At 44.8% G+C, this 13,635-nt stretch overlaps 1 long non-coding RNA gene across 2 annotated transcripts in view; it reads right to left on the bottom strand.

Moving 5' to 3' along the window:
* Positions 1 to 356: 356 nt before the first annotated feature.
* The window catches only part of LOC138146141 (uncharacterized), a 49,105-nt gene continuing 35,826 nt past the window's right edge, over positions 357 to 13,635 (bottom strand). For both annotated transcript variants that reach the window (XR_011164402.1, XR_011164401.1), the window contains 3 exons: positions 6,800 to 6,956; positions 1,236 to 1,288; positions 357 to 939 (listed from right to left, as the gene is read on the bottom strand). This is a non-coding gene — a long non-coding RNA (uncharacterized lncRNA). The remainder of the gene's footprint in view (positions 940 to 1,235; positions 1,289 to 6,799; positions 6,957 to 13,635) is intronic.

Genomic DNA, 13,635 nt, shown 5'->3' on the forward strand with positions numbered 1-13,635 from the left:
TGAAAGAGATAGACCCTGTTACTGATGGGGTCCTGGGGCTACTTCAAGTCTGTCTTTAGGTTACCTTTCAAGACCTTTCATAATCTGGTCTCGCCTTTTCTCTCCAAACTTTTCTCCCCCCAGCCCCCTATCGGTTCTGTCCTTTAGCCTGTTTCCTCTCTTTCCCCTGGGCATAAGACACTCTCTCCTCTCAACTTTCATTCACACCATTTCCTTAGCTTTGAATATTTTACCCATGTCTTTTAACAGCTCCAAATGCTATTATTGATCCTTCAAGCCTCAGCAATGGATGGAAGTCACCTCACCAATAAAATTAAATTGGGGGGAAAATGGTGGGGTTTTGGGTCTTTATTAACTTGTTTGTTTACTTTTAATTTACAAGATTCAGTTCGACAATTCCTTGAGTTTCAAATTTTCTCCCTCTCCCTCCCCTCCCCCCCCATGATGGCATACAATCAAGTATAGCATCTACAAATACTTTCATATTAGACATTAGTCAGGTTATAAAGAAGGATTGTATCTGATGGAATGAACACAATGGGAAAGAGGAAACAAAACCAAACAAGAAAAAGAAAAAGAACAGGTAGTTTGCTTCAATCTGGGTTCAAACTCAGTTCTTTCTCTGGATGTAGACCTCTCTCTCCATCATGAGTCTTTTGGGGTTGACTTATAACCCTGCATTGCTGAGAAGAGTCCAGTCTATCAAAGTTGGTCGTCACACAGATGTTGTGTCTGTAATTGTGTACAAATTCCTCCTGGCTGCACTCTTCTCACTCAGCATCAGTTCGTATAAGCCTCTCCAGGCAAATATGAAGTCCATCTGCTCCTTGTTTCTTATGGCACAATAGTATTCCATTACATTCATATACCACAACTTGTTCAGCCATTGAAAAAAACGTTTTCAGCAGATGGAATCCAGGGCAGATAACAGGCATGGTCCTAGAAGAAAGGTATCAGGAAGGCTAATGGTCAGAAGGAGCTGAGGTCAATCAGGTATTGGTTTTGATTTTTAGCTGTAGTGGGGAAAGACGGGGGAACTGAGACCTCATTGGGGAGGACCAACCCTGGGGATGAATAAGATGATATCAGACAGCAGACCCAAGGGAGGGCTGCTCCAGGGGTATTTTACTTCAGTTTTCTCTGCCTAGGAGACGGATCATTTGACCAAAAAGCACAGAACAGAAATGATGATGGGGAGCTGATAATCAAGCTAAATATGGAGACAGGAAGAGTACCTGCAGCAGTCCTTAATGATTTCAGGTCACTTGGCCCCAGTGATCCTCAGATCCTGAAAGAAAAGGTGGTGACGTCATTGTTGCTGTTTGTTCTTTGGGATTTTTTGTCACTGAATTTTATTTTTCATTTATGGAATAAAACAAGCATTTCCATAACAGAGGACAATTAAAAAGAGGAGTACACATGACAGGGCAAATCTACTGTGCATAACTTGCTATTCCTCGCAAATAGACAACAAAATTATCATGTAAATTTCCTTTTTCCCTTCCGTCATTCCACCCTAGAGATGGCTACCAGTAGACACAAATAGGTATATATATACACGTATGTACATATATGTGCATATATGTATGTACATATATGTGTAAAATTGTTTTTGAAGAGGACCGATGACATCATGGGGTGATGTTTTGACTCATGCATGAACTGGATTTAATGAGTCAGAGTTGAGCAAAGTCATCACTCTCTCTCCCAGAGTCATCCCAGTGGCAGGACAAAAGTCAAGATGGCTGGCCATGGCCTGGGATGCAGTGAATGGCCTTGGGGTCTTTGACATCTGACCAAGCCCTAAGCACTCCACAGCCCTTGCTTCAGTCACCTTCATGGTGGTTGGAATAAATTGTTCTCATCCACTCATTTCACCAGGGAAAGTCTTCACATTTGGGGTAGACATCTCCCTAACTCACCAGTAGGTTTGAAGCCCATAGGTTAACCCTCAACTTGGTTTAGTCCATCTGCTGAGATGGTTTATTGAGTTGTAGCTACGCATGCTACAACTTTTTGGAGCCACAGTTGAGAGTTGGGTGACTGTGGGCACCAAAAGTGAATGAACTGCCCTGGAAAGGGCTTGGCAGCCCTCAGACCAGAGGTGCTAGTCTTTCTTAAACACTCCATGCACATACATGTCTGACAACATGTCTCACAACAAAGACATAGGAAAGATGACAAACAATGGGAGAATATTGGAGGGGCAGAACAGAGCAAACATTCTGGTGGGCAGGACAAAGTCTGAAACAGCTCAGTCAGTTTGGCTTTGATTCCTGGCAAAGTGGTATTGAACAGACGGTAGGTGAATAACTAGAAAGGGCAGCAGTGACCGTGATGAGTCAGCCAGGCTGCATTCAGAACAGGTCAAGCCAGACCAAGCTCACTGACATTTGTGGCAAGGTTACCAAATGGGCAGATCACAACAATGTCTCGATTCACTTACTTATTTTTACAAAGTGTTTGCAAAGCTTCTTATACTGTTCTTGTGGGGAAGATGGCGAGCTGTCAGCAAGTGAGATGGATTTAGAACTCACTGAGCAACCCAGTCCAGACAAAAGTCATTAACAGTACACTGTCAGCCTATTCCTAGGCTGATGGTAGGTAGATGGATAGAGCACTAAACTTTAAGTTAGTAGGGCCTGAGTTCAAATTATGCCTCAGGTAGTTATTAGTTTGTGATCCTGAACAAGTAATTCAACCACGCTCTGCCTCAATTTCCCCATCTGCAAAACAGGGATAATAATAGCGCCCAGCTCCCAAAGTTATTATGAGGATCAAATAAGATAATATATGTAAAGTGCTTTGCAAATTTTAAAGCACTAAATAAATGTATTTAACATATTCATCAATGACCTGAATAAAGGTATAAGTGACATTCTCATCAACATTCCAGATGGGATGAAAAAAACCAGCTGGGGGCGGCTAGGTGGGCCAGTGAATAGAGCACTGGCCCTGAAGTCAGGAGGACCTGAGTTCAAATCTAGCCTCAGACACTTAACACTTGCTAGCCATGTGACCTTGGGCAAGTCACTTAACCCTAATTGCCCTGCCCTCCCCCCTGTAAAAAATTTTTTTTTAAAAAGAAAATAATCTTTTAAAAAAAGGAAAGCAATTGGGTGACAGACTCAAGATTCAGAAATATCTTAACAGGCTAGAACATTGGGCTGAACATGGAAATTGTTGAGTAAAAATGTAGAATCTAGAACAAATAAAAAAATACTACCCAAATCTAAGATGCTATTAGCCTAAAAAAACAAACAAAAAAAAAAAAGATCTTAGGGTTTTAGTGGACCACAAGCTCAGTATGAGTTACCAGTGTGAATAACAGCCAAAAAGACTAATGTAGCCTTGGGTCACATAAAAAGGGGTATCTCTTATAGGAATAAGGAGCCTTAGTTGTCCTCTGCCCTGGTCAGACTGAGTCTAGAGTATTGTGTTTTGTTCTAGACACCATGGCTTAAGAAGAACATTAATAAGCTGGAGAATGTCCAGAGCAGGACAATCAGAATGGGGAAGGGCCTTGAGTTTATGTCAAATGAGAATTAGTGGAAGAAAGGAACTGAGAACATTTAGTTTGGAGAAACAAAGCGAAGAGTCAGGGGGATGTGATAATTGCCTTCAAGTATCTATCTGGGCTGTCCTATAGAAGAGGCCCCAGAGGGCTGAATCAGAAGCATTGGAGGGAAGCTGGAAAGAGATGTTAGAAGAAACTTCCTGACAATTAGAGCTGTCCAAAAGGGGAAGGGGCTGCCTTGGAAAGTGGTGTACTCCTCACTTAACCTCAATTGCCCTACCTTTCCCCCCTCCAAAAAAAAAAAAGAAAAAAAAAGAAAGTGGTGGACTCTCTCTCCTTGGAGATCGCCAAGGGAAGACTGGATTACTATTTTACGGAGCATGTTGAAGAGGGTCTTTGTCAGTCATGAATGGCTGAGTGGCCACGGAGTTCTCTTCCAATTCTAAAATTCTGTGATAATGAGAAGATGCAGAGAGGCAGATTTTGACTTGATCTAAGTATAAAGGGAGGGACAGTACACTTGTCATGGATTCTATTCTATCCTATCTCCTCCAACAGATTGACCCCTTTCTCATCCCTGCTCTTTGACTTATTTTCAGTCTCTCCCTCTATCTACAAACATGCCCTGGTTTCTCCTATTCTAAAAACAAAACAAAAAACCCTCACTTAATTCTCCTAACTCTGCTAACTGTTTAGTCCTATACCTCTTCTTCCCTTTGTAGCTAAACTCAAAGGAACCCTTTACAGTCTTGTGTCTGACCTTATCATTCCACCAAAACTTCTCTCTCTGGTTACTAATGATCTTAGTTGCCAAAAACAATGGGTTTTTCTCTGTCTTCACTGCCCTTGACCTCTGTGCAGCCTTTGACACTGTTGATCACTCTCTCTTAGGTTTTTGGGACACCCCCCTCCTGGTTCTCCTCCTACCTCTCTGACCGCTCTTCCTCTGTCTCCTTTGCTAAATTATCCTCCAGATCATGTCCTCTGGTCATAGGTGTCCCTCAAGGTTCTGTCCTGCCCCTCTTCTCTTCTCCTTCTTTACTACTTCCCTTGGTGATCACATCAGCTCCCAAGGATTTAATGACCATCTCAAGTCTCCCTTTCCTGCCCCAGTAGCTCTCCTGACCCCCCATCTCACATCTCCAAATGCCTTTCAGGCATATTGAACAGGATGTCCAGTAGATACCTTAAACTTAGTATGTCCAAAGCAGATCTCATTTTCTTTTCCCCTAATCCCCCTTTCTCTCCTACCTGCCTTCTTACCATAGAGGGCAATCCCACCCTCCCAGTCCCCCAGGCTCCCAACCTAGGACTTATCCCAGACTCCTCACTTTATAGAACCCTGCCGCCTCCATATCCACACTCTTGCCAAGGTCTGACAGTTTCACTTCTACAATATGTCTCATGGATCTTACCTTTGCATCTTTCACATACACTGACTTTTCTCATCTCACACTACCACCATCCTGGTACTGACTGTCATCACCTCATGCCTATTGCAATAGCTGCTGGGGTGGGGAGGGGGGGAGTCCTACCTGCCACCACTCTCTCCCTACTCTAGTCCATCCTCCATTCAGCCACTAAAGTGATTTTCCTAAAATAGAGGTTTTACCATGTCACCCCACTACTCAGTAAACTGCCGTGACTTCCTGTTGCCTCCAGGATCAAATACAAAATGCTGTTTGGGATTCAAAGCCCTTCATAACTTATCCCCCTTTTGAGTCTTCTTAAACTTTACTCCCCAATACATGCGGTTCCCCTTCTATACAGTGACACTGACCTTCTGGCTGTTCCATGAACAAGACACTCCGGCTCTCAGTTCCTGGCATTCTCTCTGACTGTCCCTCATGCCTGAACACTCTCCCTTCTCTGCCCTGACTACTGAACTTTCTGGCTTCCCTTAATTTCCAACTAAAATTCCACATTCTAAAGGAAACCTTCTCCATTCCCTCTTAATATCCTCTTCTCTCCGTTAATTATTTCCTATTTATCATATGTATATGCTATATATAAACAATATATATATAAACATATATGTGTGTATGTGCTTGCACATTATTTCTCCCATTAGATTATAAACTCCTTGAGTGCAGGGACTGTCTTTCATCTCTTTTTCTATCCCCAGCACTTAGCACAGTGCCTGGCCCATAGTAAGCACTTAATGAATGTTTATTATTTATTGATTGCCTGGGACATGCCTCCTCAGACTCTAAGAAATAGAGTTACTCTGACTCCCAGTTCTGAGTTGCTTTTTGAATATGACAAGCTATAGTACACTAGAGAGTTATGGCCACCGGAGCTGTTTTATGGCTATGGGACAAGTAGAATTGATCTGTGTAATGGAGAGGAGGGGATGCCCACATGTAGCAACATTCTGAACTTCCTTTTTCAGAGTGAGGCTCACTACATCTCCAGACCCTCAAGGTTCTAGAGGTGGCCCTGAGGAACAATGGGGATCTTCTCTAATACTCTTGCCTTGACCTCCCATTCTGGTGTGTCTTCCCCAGTATCAATTGCCATTGACTGCCACTAGTCAATTTAATCAATTTAATATGAACCAGTTTTTACAAAGGGATATTTACTGAGAAGACACGGCCAGGACAAAGTATGACCTCTCCCTCAATCTTCCAGGGGCACACTCTCCTCTATACCTCCTCAGTCCCTGGGGCTCAAACTCAAAGCAGTTTCTAGATCAAATCCACCCCCACCAAGGCCTCTTATGAATGCAGTAGAGCTGATGGGTAAAGTCAATCCTTTGCTTGTAGAACCCAGCATCTTAGCTGCTGGATCAATGCACTTTTGGGTCAGGTCCCAGTCACTCCTTAGGGCTCAGACATCTACAAACCTTGTCTCCCAGACTTCTGGTAGCTCTCCTGACCTTTCAAGGCTCTCAAGATCCCAACCTACTCTGTTCCATCCCCAGTACTCCATAAACCAAGATACAGGGAAAGAAGGGTCAATGGGGCCATGCTTTCATGGACTCATGTCAACTTGGTTGGGGAATACAGACAACTGGCCCTAGTGTTGATGGCTGGTATTCAGAAAGAGCAAAACCAGGCTTTCTCAGCTTCTCAGTTTCACGGCAGCTGTGGGTGAGAGAAAGCCTTAGGCCCCTGCCCCACCTGGAGGCCACAACTCCTCCTTCCCTGTGGTCACCAGGAAAGGGAAAAAGGCAAGTCACTTCTCAAGGGAGTCTTGTGTATTCACTCCCAGGTCCGGTGCAGCAGTCAATCAAAAAGTCCATTTTTTCACCATGTGGTTACAAACAGAAAACAGTCATACCTGTGCATGCTGTGAAGTGGAGAGTGGGCCCTCCATTCCATGTCATCAGAGACTTCCAGAAGCAGGCACATTAAACCTCTCCTTGGCTTGGCAACAGACATAATACACTGTCCATGCTTTGAGGAAAGGGCTCCCATGGGTCAGTTCCCCACCACATCTGTTTATAGATAGAAAATGAGGATTTGGTTATTAACCATAAGCTCAGGTGAGGCAATTTGCAGTGCGATCCCAGAGTCTAAACCCAGAGAAAGAGGAGAGAAGAAAAGGACAGATTTCAGAATTGCATAGCTAAGCTTGAAGCTGAAAGTGATGCATGCTACAGATGCTGTGTAAGTCCAGATGAGTGGGGGAACAGCTTGGGAGCAGAGAGTTGGAGAAACAGCAAAGGGGATTGACAAGTTTGGCTGGAATATCAGACCCAGGGATGGATCAGTCAGCCTCCTGGGCAGGTTTCTAAGTGTGCCTCATTCTCCCCCACAGAGACAGAGTGCATTGGTGCTGCCCTTTACCCTTAGGGCTCAGGGGGTCCGTGCTCTCCTTCACCCTACATCTTCATCTTTCAGGTCCTCATCCTGTGGTCCAATGGCACTTTGCATGACTCTGACACATCATCGTGGCTCCCACGGCCCCCATCTTGGCTCTGTGGTTTGACTCTTGTAGTTGATTCCTTCTATATGACAGCTGGTCACTGTCCTGGGAGCTTCAGTCATCCTTATGAGTCTCTCTCCCAGTAACTCCTACACAGAGATTTCCATGCATTCCTGCCCAGCTGTCTTTGGGCCCTCTTCTTACTTGGATGGCCATGAAGGGCTAGGATGGTCATATCTTTGGGGGAACTGCTTAGATTTTTTTTCACATAAATCCTTAAACTTTTGATTCTCAAGGCATGAATTCCTGACATACAGTAGGCACTCAATAAATGCTTGCTGGCTGCATTAATAAATGGCTGACTGGCTGAATGGAATAAAATCATCATTTTTATTAATTCCCACTACCTTGCAGGCATGTTGCTAAGCTCTTTTACAAATATTACATCCTTTGGTCCTCACAACAACCCCTGTGAGGTAGGTGCCATTACAAACCCATTTTCAGTTGAGGAAACAGAGACAAAGGTGAAATGACTTGCTGAGGGTCAAACAGCTAGAAAGTATGGAGGTCATATTTGAATTCAGGTCTTCCTGAGTCCAGACCCAGTACTCTATCCACTATGGCACCACCTAGCAGTCTCAAGAGGGAGTGCACTCTCCATAGGCCCATTACACATACTTAATTTTTCCAGTGTTCTTGTCTCATCTCCCCAACTAGACTGACAGCTGTCATGTCCCTCTTCAGGGGAGTTACTATTGTATTCATTCTTTTATTGCCCCTAATTTTCACACACAAACTGTATGATCTACTTAGAAGTTCCTAGTTGATTTTATTTTTTTAATTTTATATTTATTTTATTTTACAATATTTATGATATAATAATAGTGAGTTCTATTTCATATCACTTATATTTGAGGTGGCAGCAGAATGCCCAGAATCAGAGAAACTAAGAGGATTTCTAAGGTTTCCTCTGTCTCCAGATCCACAATATTCAGAATGCTCAGTCACATGGAAGGGATATGGAAACCATGGGGGTCTATGAGATTGCCACTGAATCCCAGTATCTCAGTACCTCAGGGTGGGAATAGGGCCATTTAGTACAACCCACACCTAAACAAGGATGCCCCCTACAACACAGCCAGCAAGTGGCCAACCAGTCAGTGTTTGAAGACCACGGGTGAAGAGGAATTCATAACGTCCCAAGGTGGCCATGTCTACTTTTGGACAGCTCTGATTATCTAAAAGTTTTCTCTGACATCAAGCCTAAACGCAGCCTCCTTCCACCCACTGTTCCTGGCTCTGCCCCTGTGGAACTAAAGGGGACATGTCTAATCAATCCCTTTTCCACAAACTAGCCCTCCACCATCCCCTCTTCCATCCTTTCCCCCACCTTCTCTTCTTCAAGCTAACCATCTCCAGTCCCTGTAATTAATCCTCTCGTGGCATCATCTGAAGACCTTTCACTATCAACCTCTTCTGAACCTCTCCTTCAGGTTATTCAACTGGGGAGCCAAGATGGCAGAGTAAAAACAGGACCTCCGCACGGCTCCAGCTCCCACCAGGTTATTCAACTGGATTTAAGAAGTATTTTAAGACCATTCCTGCCCTAGAGGAGCTTTATTCCATGAGGAACAGAACATATCTGTAACTATCAATGGTGTTCCTTAAAGATGGAACCCAGAACTCAACCCAATACTCCAGATGTGTTCAGATCAAGGTAACAAGTCAAGAGAGGAGCAGAGAGCCTGAGGACTAAGGCCATAGTGAGAAGGAAAGAAGAGAAAGAGGCATAAAGGATGAGTTAAAAACCAGGTCAGCCAATTGATGTGGTGGTTGAGTGCCTTCCTAGCCCAACCTCCTCATTTGACAGATGAGGAAACTAAGGACCACAGAAGTTAAGTGCCTTACCCACACAGGGAGTAAAAGGCAGAAGTGGGATGGGAACCTAGGTTCTCTCACTCCAAATCAAGCATGCTTCCCACTACTCCATACTACCTTGTGCCAGTTCAGAGAAGTAGTGAACTAGGTCAGAATGGTGGCACAGAAGCCATGAGTTACCAAAAAGGGTGAGAGAAAAAGTGGAGGCAGTAGTATCCTATAAAGCAGAGAAGTCAAGAAGGATGAGGAATGAGAAAAAGTCACTGAGATCGTCAAGTAGGAAAAGACTTGGCAAAGAAAGGTTTTAGAGGGGTCGGGGGTGACCACAAAGCCTCACCCCAGGCCTCAAGGGCCTCTCTCCCGCTCTAGGCTCCTAGAAGCACATAAAGGCTGACTTTGGCCCTACCTGCTCCCTGCTGGGGCAGACAGTGACTAAACCCAGCTTGGGCTGACCTTTATGGCCAGAGTTGCTGAATAAGGGTTGGTGGCCAGCCGGGAAGCTCATTAAAGGCTGTGGTTGGAGGTTTCTTGGGAAAGGACCTCCTGGGAAATCTCCTCCTGAGCTGTTTTTCTCTCTTCTCCCCTCTTTCTTCTCCTCTTCCCTCCACTCCTTCTCCTTTCCTCTCCTTTTCCTCTCTTCTCCTCTTCTCCTTTCTCTCTCTTCTCCCCTCCTCCTCTTTCATCTCTTTTTCCTCTCCTCTCCTCCTCTCTCCTCCTTTCCTCTCATCTCTTCTCCATTCTTCTCCCTTCTGCTTCTTCCTCCCTCTTCCCTTTCTCTTTTTTCTCCTCTTCCTTTCGCTCCTTCTTCTCTTGCTCTTTTGGGCCCTCACATTTTCCTTTTTGCCATTTTTTCTGTCCTCAAGCTTCTTAATCATGGCATTTATCTGTATTTCCAGTTCATGGGCTCACAGATTTAAAACTCGACAGGATCATAAAGGCCATCAAGCCTAATTCTCTCATTTTTAGAGGAGGTATTGGGATCCAGAAAGTTTAAACAGTTACCCCAAGGTCACACAGGTAATACAGCTGAGCTCTTTTAGCAAAATTACCTCTTTTTTTTGGAGGTAATCCAGGTTAAGCAACTTGCCCAGGGTTACACAGGTAGGAAGTGTCTGAGGTCAAATTTGAACTCAGGTCCTCCTGGTTCCAGGACTGGTACTCTGTTCACTGCAGCACCCACCTAGCTGCCCTTTTAAACTGTTCTTACAATAAGCAAGCATCTATTGAGCACCTTCCATGTGCAAAGTGCACTCTGCTTGGTCCTGGAGGGGGAGGAGACAAGAAGATACAGCATTTAGCTGAGACAGATTCCTTACTCTCATGAAAGAGCAGCTAAAATCCCAGATGACTATATTGCAGAGAAACCTGGATCCTTCGCCCTTGGAGCCCCTGCATGACTGCTTGCATCCTTTAAATGCTCCTGGTGCTCAATAGATAATTGCTGTTGTAAGAAAAGCCCTACCTATGGGAGCTCTGAGGGGGAAGGATGCAGCTTTTTAACTTGTTCCCCTCTCTTCCTCTCTCTTTCTCTCTCCTTCCCTGGGCCACAATGAGAGGGCTCCACAGAAACCCTGGAAAATGCAAAATTCCCATGTTTTCCCTTCAGTTTTAACCCAGTTCCATCATCAAATTTGGGGGGGGGGGCTTTAAAGATCCAAGCCCCATGTTTGGCAAGTGAGCGTACAAACACCCAGAGAGGAAAAGAGACTCACCCAAAGTCACTCAGTCACTCTCCTGAACCCTGGCCAGGAAGCTTTCTAGTTTGTCCTGGACCCAAGAAAATAAGACCCTGAGACCCAGCCAGAGACAATTAGCAAAACCACACTGTGTTTCCACTCCAGACAAACTATTTGCTTCCCTACCAGGTTCTGGCTGGATCACAGACTGGCATCCTAGGAGAGAGCTGAGGGGGGCATAACCACATTAGCATGTTGACCCCCATGCAGGCAAGTAACATTCTTTGAGTATGTGTCATATGTATGCAGAATACTGTACAACCCTTAGAGGGGACACAAAGGGTAAGATTCAGTCTCTGATCCGGGGGCCTTGGGATCTAGCTGGGAAGACAGACAGACAGACACACACACACACACACACACACACTATTGAAAACACTTACAAAGTCTACTAGACCATAAGCTCCCAGAGGACAGGAATTTGTGCTTTATCTAAATTTGGCATCACATGCTTCCCCATCTAATTCTCCTCCCTTCCAAGAGTAGGGATTGAGTTTTTTCTATGTACTTTTATCCACAAAATCTAGGACAGTGTCTGGCCCACAGCAGGTACTTAGTAAATGCTTGTAAATTGATTGATTAGAATTCCTGGCTTCCTTCAAGACTCATCTCAGTTGGTAGATATCTTGTATTCACTTACCTGTTTTCAGATTGTTTTCCTCCCAGTTGAATGGAATCTCCTTGAGGCCAGGGACTGTCTTCATTTTGTCTTGGAATCTCTAGCAGCTCAATAGTGCCTGGCACATTTTGGGGTGGGGAGGGATGGACCTGGAATTTCATCAGTGCAGGAAACTCCTTGTGAGCCAACTACTCCTAGCAATATTTTATACTTCAGCACCTGTTGACTTAACAGTTGGTTATGTACCTCAGAGCTCGTGTTATACTGATGGGGGCTCAAGGTTGTCCTCTTTATGTTGAAAGGAGAATGTGCATATATATAAGTATCTACAAAATGAGATTTGAATCCAAGGCTTCCTATTCCAAGTCCAGTTTTCTTTCCATGGTACCACACAGCTTCCATCATTGGTGATCAGGAAAGAGAAAGTCTTGGGATGGTCCCAGGAAGGGAAGGTAGGAAGACAGGTCCAGGTTCTGGCATGCGGTTTTCAGCGTGCCAGCCAGGACTCTGCACATATTGGGTTAGTGGGTAAGCCAACATGCAATATCTCTAATTGGCCAATGCAGGGAAATGGCTAGAGCCGGCATGTCCCAACAGGAAGTCCTTTGAGGGGAAAACCTTGATAGGCCCGCTCATCAATAAGCCCAAGTTCCTCTCAGTGACCTCATCATACTCTCCTGACATTCCCTTGGGGAGAGGGAGGAGTAGGGAGGGCACTCCCAGCTTCCTGGGGACTCCAAACTGCAGAGGTTCAACAATTTGCCCAGGGCCACCTGGCGAATCAGAGGACAGAATCTCTCTATCCCTCTTATCCTATGAGGCACCATGATGAAGCAGAATGCACAGTGCCCCAAGAGGAGAAAACAGCCCTCCTTCCTGTTCCCCAGCCCCACCTCTCAACCCCTGCATGGAAACTGGTTCTAGTCCAGTCAAGCCTCAGGATGCGGAGAAGCCCAACCCAAATTCATAGCATCTTCTCCCTAAGAAGATCTGATACCTTGATGCCAGTGTCTCCATGGGAATTCACTGACCACCTGACAATCCAGAAGTTAGTGTGATCTAGGCAATAATCATCGTCACTCACATTTCTGCAGCCCCTTTAAGGTTTGCAAAGTACTCCCTTCCCAACAGTCCTGAGAGACAGATAGTGCAAAGACTATTAGTCCTAGTTTATACATGAGGAAAATGAAGCAGGGTCTGAGGAATAATCTAGCTTGTCCAGAGCTGCTCAGCAACTAAGGGATATCAGAGGGCCAAGTGAAAGAACTGGGGGCAGTGGGAAGGGTGTAGTGTGGAGGAGAAAGGGTTCAAGAGGGCAGAACCAGATCAATGGGTGGAAGTCATAACTTCCTAACAATTGGTGCTGTTTTAAAGTGGAACAGACTGCTTTGGGAGATTCCAGGCAAAGGCTCGATGTTCACTAGGGGTCTGGAGTAAAGAGGTTGGACTCAGAGGATGCTGAGATCCCTGCCAACTCTTAGATCTATGAGTCTGGGAGGGAAGTGTCACAGGCTGGATTCTAACCCAGATCTCTAGACTCCAAGCCCAGTTTTATGCTATGCTGACTCAACACACAGAGAGAGATGCAGAATGGTGCCCAAAGATACAAACAGACACTGACATACACAGACTTATGGACCCACAGGAATGCAATCCTAGTCCAATCCAATGAGCTCCAATAAGCATTGATTAAGCACCTATGTGTTTAGATATAGGTATGTATTATGAATATGCACACACATGTGTATGTATCTGTAAATATTTTATACAGAGACACATGCATATATGTATATGTAAATACACACATTTATTTATTTATTTATTTTTAAAGCAATCAAGGTTAAGTAACTTGCTCAAGGTTACACGGCCAGTTATTTCTGGGTGTGGTGCTGAGTATCTGAGCCCGGATTTGATCCAGGTCATCCCGACACTGGAGCCGGTGCTCTTACTCGCTGAGCCACCTGGCCGCCCCTAAGCAATTGGGGTTAAGTACCTTGCTCAAGGTTACACGGCCA

Source organism: Petaurus breviceps, unplaced genomic scaffold, assembly GCF_028583685.1.
Source record: "Petaurus breviceps papuanus isolate PSGF00001 unplaced genomic scaffold, PetGlider_PUasm1.0 139, whole genome shotgun sequence".
NCBI lineage: Eukaryota > Metazoa > Chordata > Mammalia > Diprotodontia > Petauridae > Petaurus > Petaurus breviceps.